Source organism: Bos grunniens, chromosome 14 (genome assembly GCF_055505025.1).
Source record: "Bos grunniens cultivar Pamir isolate PY7600 chromosome 14, Bosgru_T2T1.0, whole genome shotgun sequence".
Lineage (NCBI taxonomy): Eukaryota > Metazoa > Chordata > Mammalia > Artiodactyla > Bovidae > Bos > Bos grunniens.
This window is the reverse complement of record NC_141178.1, coordinates 64,404,401-64,410,524: the sequence shown is the minus strand read 5'-3', so window position 1 is coordinate 64,410,524 and position 6,124 is coordinate 64,404,401. Positions and strand designations below refer to the sequence as shown.

The 6,124-nt window shown below is 38.1% G+C and overlaps 1 pseudogene; it reads right to left on the bottom strand.

The window, feature by feature from the left end:
- Window positions 1-1,084: 1,084 nt before the first annotated feature.
- Window positions 1,085-1,198, bottom strand: LOC147359555 (U6 spliceosomal RNA; annotated as a pseudogene).
- Window positions 1,199-6,124: the final 4,926 nt, after the last annotated feature.

Genomic DNA, 6,124 nt, shown 5'->3' with positions numbered 1-6,124 from the left:
ACATGGCACTGTACAGTACCACATTCATGCTACATGATGATAAAATATGGCAAAGGATTACAGATCAAATGATAGAAGCACAAGTGATCAGAGAGTAAATGACAGGGAGATTGCCCAAGACTGTGAAAGGAGAGATGGCAGAACAAACTGTGAGGACCAGCACTCTAAGCCTGGTCTCTTGCTGAGGCTTAGATAAGGCGACTTAATCTCAGAGAGGGATTTGAAATTAAAAGACGCTTACTCCTTGGAAGAAAAGTTACGACCAACCTACATAGCACATTGAAAAGCAGAAACATTACTTTGCCAACAAAGGTCCGTCTAGTCAAGGCTATGGTTTTTCCTGTGGTCATGTATGGATGTGAGAGTTGGACTGTGAAGAAAGCTGAGCGCCGAAGAATTGATGCTTTTGAACTGTGGTGTTGGAGAAGACTTTTGAGTGTCCCTTGGAGTACAAGGAGATCCAACCAGTCCATTCTGAAGGAGATCAGCCCTGGGATTTCTTTGGAAGGAATGATGCTAAAGCTGAAACTCCAGTACTTTGGCCACCTCATGCAAAGAGTTGACTCATTGGAAAAGACTCTGATGCTGGGAGGGATTGGGGGAAGGAGGGGAAGGGGATGATAGAGGATGAGATGGCTGGATGACATCACCGACTCAATGGACGTGAGTTTGAGTGAACTCCAGGAGTTGGTGATGGACAGGGAGACCTGGCGTGCTGCGATTCATGGGGTTGCAAAGAGTTGGACACGACTGAGTGACTGAACTGAACTGAAAACACTGGACCTCCAAGCAAAGTCAAAAATGTAATGTCCAAAAGTGCAGAGGGAACCCAGGTGATTTCTAACTCCAAGTCACCACAAAGACTACTGTGAAGAGCCCACAAGTAATGATGCATGTGGGCAGGAAAGGAGACTCCTTCTGGAATATTCTGCTATGTATCAGACCGTATAAGGTTTTGCACAACCCTTCAGGAAAAGATGAGGAGGAATCTCCAATAAAGACAGAAACTGAATTTCAAGGCGTATCAACAAAATGAGAGCTCAGAGTAAAGTTTAGTTAAATAAGTCTTTTTTTTTTTTTTTTTTTTAACATAGAACGTTTCATGAATGTGTGTGTCGTCCTTGCTCAGGGTCCATGAGCAACACAAATCTTCTTTGTGTTGTTCCAGTTTTAGCATATGTGCAGCTGAAGCAAGCATTTGATATGTCTTGAAACAACATACCACGTCATTTTTCACATTCTTGAGACTGCTGGGAAAAATTCATACCTGGTATACTTTGATGAGACCATTTATCATTTTGATCATATTGTCCCTAACCTTTTCCTATTTGGAAAACAACAACAACAACAACTTTAGTTCCTTAGTTTCTTCCCATGGGAAAAATAAATATCTATTGAACATATTCATTTTCCACTATTAAGATATTGTTTTGTCCAGTGGCTACCAGGCCTGACTAGCATTCACTATTACCTACAGTGAATAATTTTTAAGTGTATAGTCCTGTATTCTATCCTTAGGAATCCCAATTCATTGGTTTTTTTCAAACCCCAAAATAATGGTAAAGCAAAGAACACTTAAATCCACAGTACAATCTGGCTGAAAAATGGGGGCTCCTGACGTTCTGATTCCATTGTTCACCAGTTGTTCTTAGTCACTTCAGTTGTGTCCAGCTTTTTGCAACCCTATGGATTGTAGCCTGCCAGACTCCTCTGTCTATAGGATTCTTCAGGCAAGAACACTGAAACGGGCTGCCATGCCCTCCTCCAGGGATCTTCCTGACCCAGGGATCGGACCTGGGTCTTCTGCATTGCAGGCAGATTCTTCACCTCTGAGCCACCAGGGAAGCCCTGTTCATTGACTAAAGCGATACAATCCACATGTTTGGAAACTGCTTGGAAAAAAAAAATCAGAAAAGAGGTAACAAACAGATCTATCAGTGATTCAGCATTTAAGTATAACTAAAAAAATTTTTTTAATTTAATAGAATTATTAAGAAACAAGATTATTTTATTAAAAAGTTATTTTCAGGGACTTCTCTGGCGGTCTTAGTGGTTAAGATTCTGTGCCTCCATTGCAGGGGGCATGGGTTCCATGCCTGATTCGGGAACCAAGATCCCACAGGGCATGCTGTGTGGCCACAAAAAATAAAGGTGGGGGGAGGAGAGAAAGGAAATTATTTTCAAAAGATGGAAATTGGTGATATACCTATTGAAGTCTGAAAGGAACTCAAACATCTACACTTTCACTGGCAATGAGGTCTGACAGCCAGGGAGTCCAAAGCGCTGATGGTACAAAAATAACCACCTGTTGCTAGGCAGGAGAAACAACCAGGTGGGATACATCCTCCACAGAGGAAATCTGAACTGGCTGTTGGCTTCCTATGGGATGGAAAGAAGGAGGTAAGCTGGCAGCAGGGAGGTTGAGAGAAGGAAATCTGAGCAGATTTCCTAGCCTTCTTCCATGTGGGAAAGGTAGGATTGGATTGGAGAGACTGTAAAACAGGAAGCTTGACAAGAAAAGCATATGTGTTTAAGGCACATGTAAACTATTAGAATGCTATGGAAACACATAATAACTCCTCTGAAGTTACAGCTATGTCCAAATGGATATGAAATCAGGAGTTTCCTCAGGCACTATCATTCTACAAAATTTAAATGTCTATTAAATGCTCTTCTGCGAAAATAGTATTTTCAGGAAAATAAAGTTTTACATATAGAAGAAGTACAAGAATGAAGGACTATGCTACCAAATCCAAATTCTTAAGGCTTATTGAAATGAAAGGCTTCAGCTTTTTTGACATGTGTGATATCAAACTAAACAACAAAAAGTAATATTTACATTTATTCCTCCCCTTTCTTTCTGATCCTCTCTTCAGTGAGGTAAAGGAGAAAATAAAATATCCTAAAGTAAACATTTATAGAGAGAAAACAATCCATAAATAGAGTACACAGATCAATAATCATCTGAATAGCTGAATGCATCTCATCAACTTGGAAATTAACTACAAACGATGTAGCTTATTTCAAATGCAGTCATCAATGCTGCGCCTTGTTCTAAGTGTTGGATCTTCACTCCTCATTTCAATCAAGTAGTGTATTATTATCCTCATGCTTCAAAATATGAAACTGATATTGAGAGATATAACTTTTTCAAATAAGGGGTAAGTGGTAAGTTTGAGATTTGCTGCTAGGTATGGCCAAGATTTTTTTTTTTAATATTTTAAAAAGGCATTTCTAAGAAGTTAAATATACATGTAACAAAACTCTCTCAAGCCTTCTCAGAGCATATTGATTCAAGGTAGGATAAAATATTAAGAAACTAGATTATCTCATTCCTAAGGCTAGAGCTGATAGAAGAAAGTGAAAGTGTTAGTCGCTGAATCGTGTCCAGCTCTTTGTAGTCTGCCAGGCTTCTCTGTCCATGGGATTTCCTAGGCAAGAATACTGGAGTGGGTTGCCATTTGCTTCTCCAGGGGATCTTCCCAACCCAGGGATCAAACCCAGATCTCCTGCATTATGGGCAGTTTCTTTACCATCTGAGTCGCCAGGGAAGCCCCCAGAGTTGATTAATAATGGCAAATTAATAGGATGTTTGGAGGAGTGGGAGAAAAGTAAAAGACACTGATAAAACAAGAAAGAGATTGTTAGTTTACTTTCTTCAGGTTGCAAGTGACAGAAAAGTTAAACTCGATTAAGCAAAAATGATCTTTTGGTTTATGACTTACCTACCTGTGAACCCCGGTCATGGGGACTCCAGGGACTCAAACCTGAAGCTAGAACTCAGTTTCTTCCCATCTTCATTTTCTGCTCCCAGGTGGCAACCTCCATCTAAAGTTATATTTTTTAAAGATCTCAATTAAAACAGAAATGAAAAGTACACAGTTTGTTTTTGCTCATCCCTCCAAAATTATTCTCAGTAATTGTTCCTAATTCTAGTTGGCACTAGGTATAGATAGGAAAGAATACAGAGGCCAAAGGGGGAGAGATTGTGGGGTAAGGCCGGATAGATCCTGACCTGAAATATGCAGACTGATATTGCACAAGGGTTGGTTCCCTTAAAAAATTCAGGGTATCACAAAAGAAAAAAGGAAATAATTGGTACGGAGAGGGGACTCGAGGAAAAAATGAGAGCTATGTATGAAGACAAAAAAAAATCTATTTTAAAAAAATGTAAAACACGAAAGTCCAACTGAACTTCTATTATTATTTAAAGCCAAACAGCTTCACATAATTTAAAATGATTGCATACCTTGAGTTTTCCAAATCAACAGGAAGGCAGAAATGATACAAAATTGAAAAGGTTGCCATCTATACATTGTTGACTATGCGCCAGGCATAGTAACATCACAACTCTATGAAAAAGTTCCATGACAATCCCCATTTTATAGTAAAGATAACGTAAGGTACAGAGCAGTTTTCCAACGCGTTTCAATAACTTGCACAATTTAACAATGGAGAAGAATGGTGATTCAAACGCAGTGTAAGACAACACTTTCATGTTAAACATGGTTTACTGTATAAAATAGTTTAAATATATTGCCACTGAATATTCTTAAAAATATAACTGATGTTCATCTAAATTCTAAACAGATTTTGGTTTATCGCAGAATTTGACAGTATAATCTGTATGAGAGTTTACCATAGACTCAAATACAGTTTGTCATTATTCCTCCTGCTCAGTTCTTTTGATTTTGATAAAATCCTTGCGAATCTACTATGTTCTGGGCATTTTACTACACACTCAGGATATCAGGCTTGCAACCTACATTTCCACTGCATTCTCAAGCAAGTCTGGCGCGCATTCTTTATTCAAAGCTTAATATCTACAATGACTCTATGAGCTTGCCATTAAATATCTAATCTAAAATATTCAAATAATTGCAGTAACCATATCCTTACTTATGACTGCTGATTGGGAAATAATAGAATTAGCAGTAATAACAAAGAATTCATTTTCATGCAGATAAAATATTGGATGTCAAAATATATTTTGTCCTTTCAATTTGGTGAGTATCCATCCATCAGTTACTCAGCAGAGATTGGCAAGCATTTTTACTGGGCGTTATTAAACAATTCTCTGAATTTTTATGTTCATAGTTAAGTGTCTACTCATGCAGTGTAGAAGCCAATGACAGCAGAAATACTTCACAAAGGTCTTTTTTACAACTGAAGAACACTTCTTACGCAACTTAATAACAAATTCTACTTAATACAGTAATTTGCATATTTTCCTTTCTTTTGGACTTGTCTGAAACTGATTTATAGATGATGTCTTTATATATATATATATTTAATCTATTATTTTTAAAATAAGAAATCAGATAGACCTGATTGAAAACACTAAGTTGTAAAGAAAAAATTGGCAAAAGTAGTTTTCTGTGATTTGAGTATTTAAAAAGTATGCCGGTATATGGCAGGTTCTTTGGGGGAGGGTGGGAGGAAGGAAGGGAGCTTCTGCTGAGATTTATTTCACTCTAAATTTCCTTCCACTTTCTTCTGTCCCTGAAGTCTAGTCTATGTCCTACCCAAGGACAGTTTCTTTTGAAGTTGAATAACAATGTCATTATCACTTTCATGTTTTTGTTTTCATGCTGAAAACATCTTAGTTTCATAATCAAACCTCTATGAGCCTAGTGGCTCAAAAATTATGTCTTTTGCTTCATAGAAAGACTTCAACTCCAGGTGAAACCTTTACCCTCAGTTGGATAGATCTACTAATCCTAGAGAAAGATAAATTGCTCCAGGCTTCCTATGAATAAATATTGACTCCAGTGAACACATCCACTCACCAAATGGAATACAGTGAGTCTAACTTCCCAACTCAGTATTCCTGGGTTTAAATCCCATTTTATTACAATTTTAGTCCTTTCTGATTGCTATAGCAAAGTTCTACAGAATGAGTAGCTTATAATAGTAGAAATTTATTCCTCACAGTTTTGGAGGCTAGGAGTCAACGATCAGGGTGCCAACATGACCAGGTTCTCATGGAAAAGCCCTCTTCCCGGTTGCAGACTGCCAACTTTTTACTGTATCTCACACAGTGGGGTGAGCACCCTGGGGTCTATTTAATAAGCAAAGAATCCCATTCATGAGAGCACCACCCTCGTGACAAAATTTGCTCCCA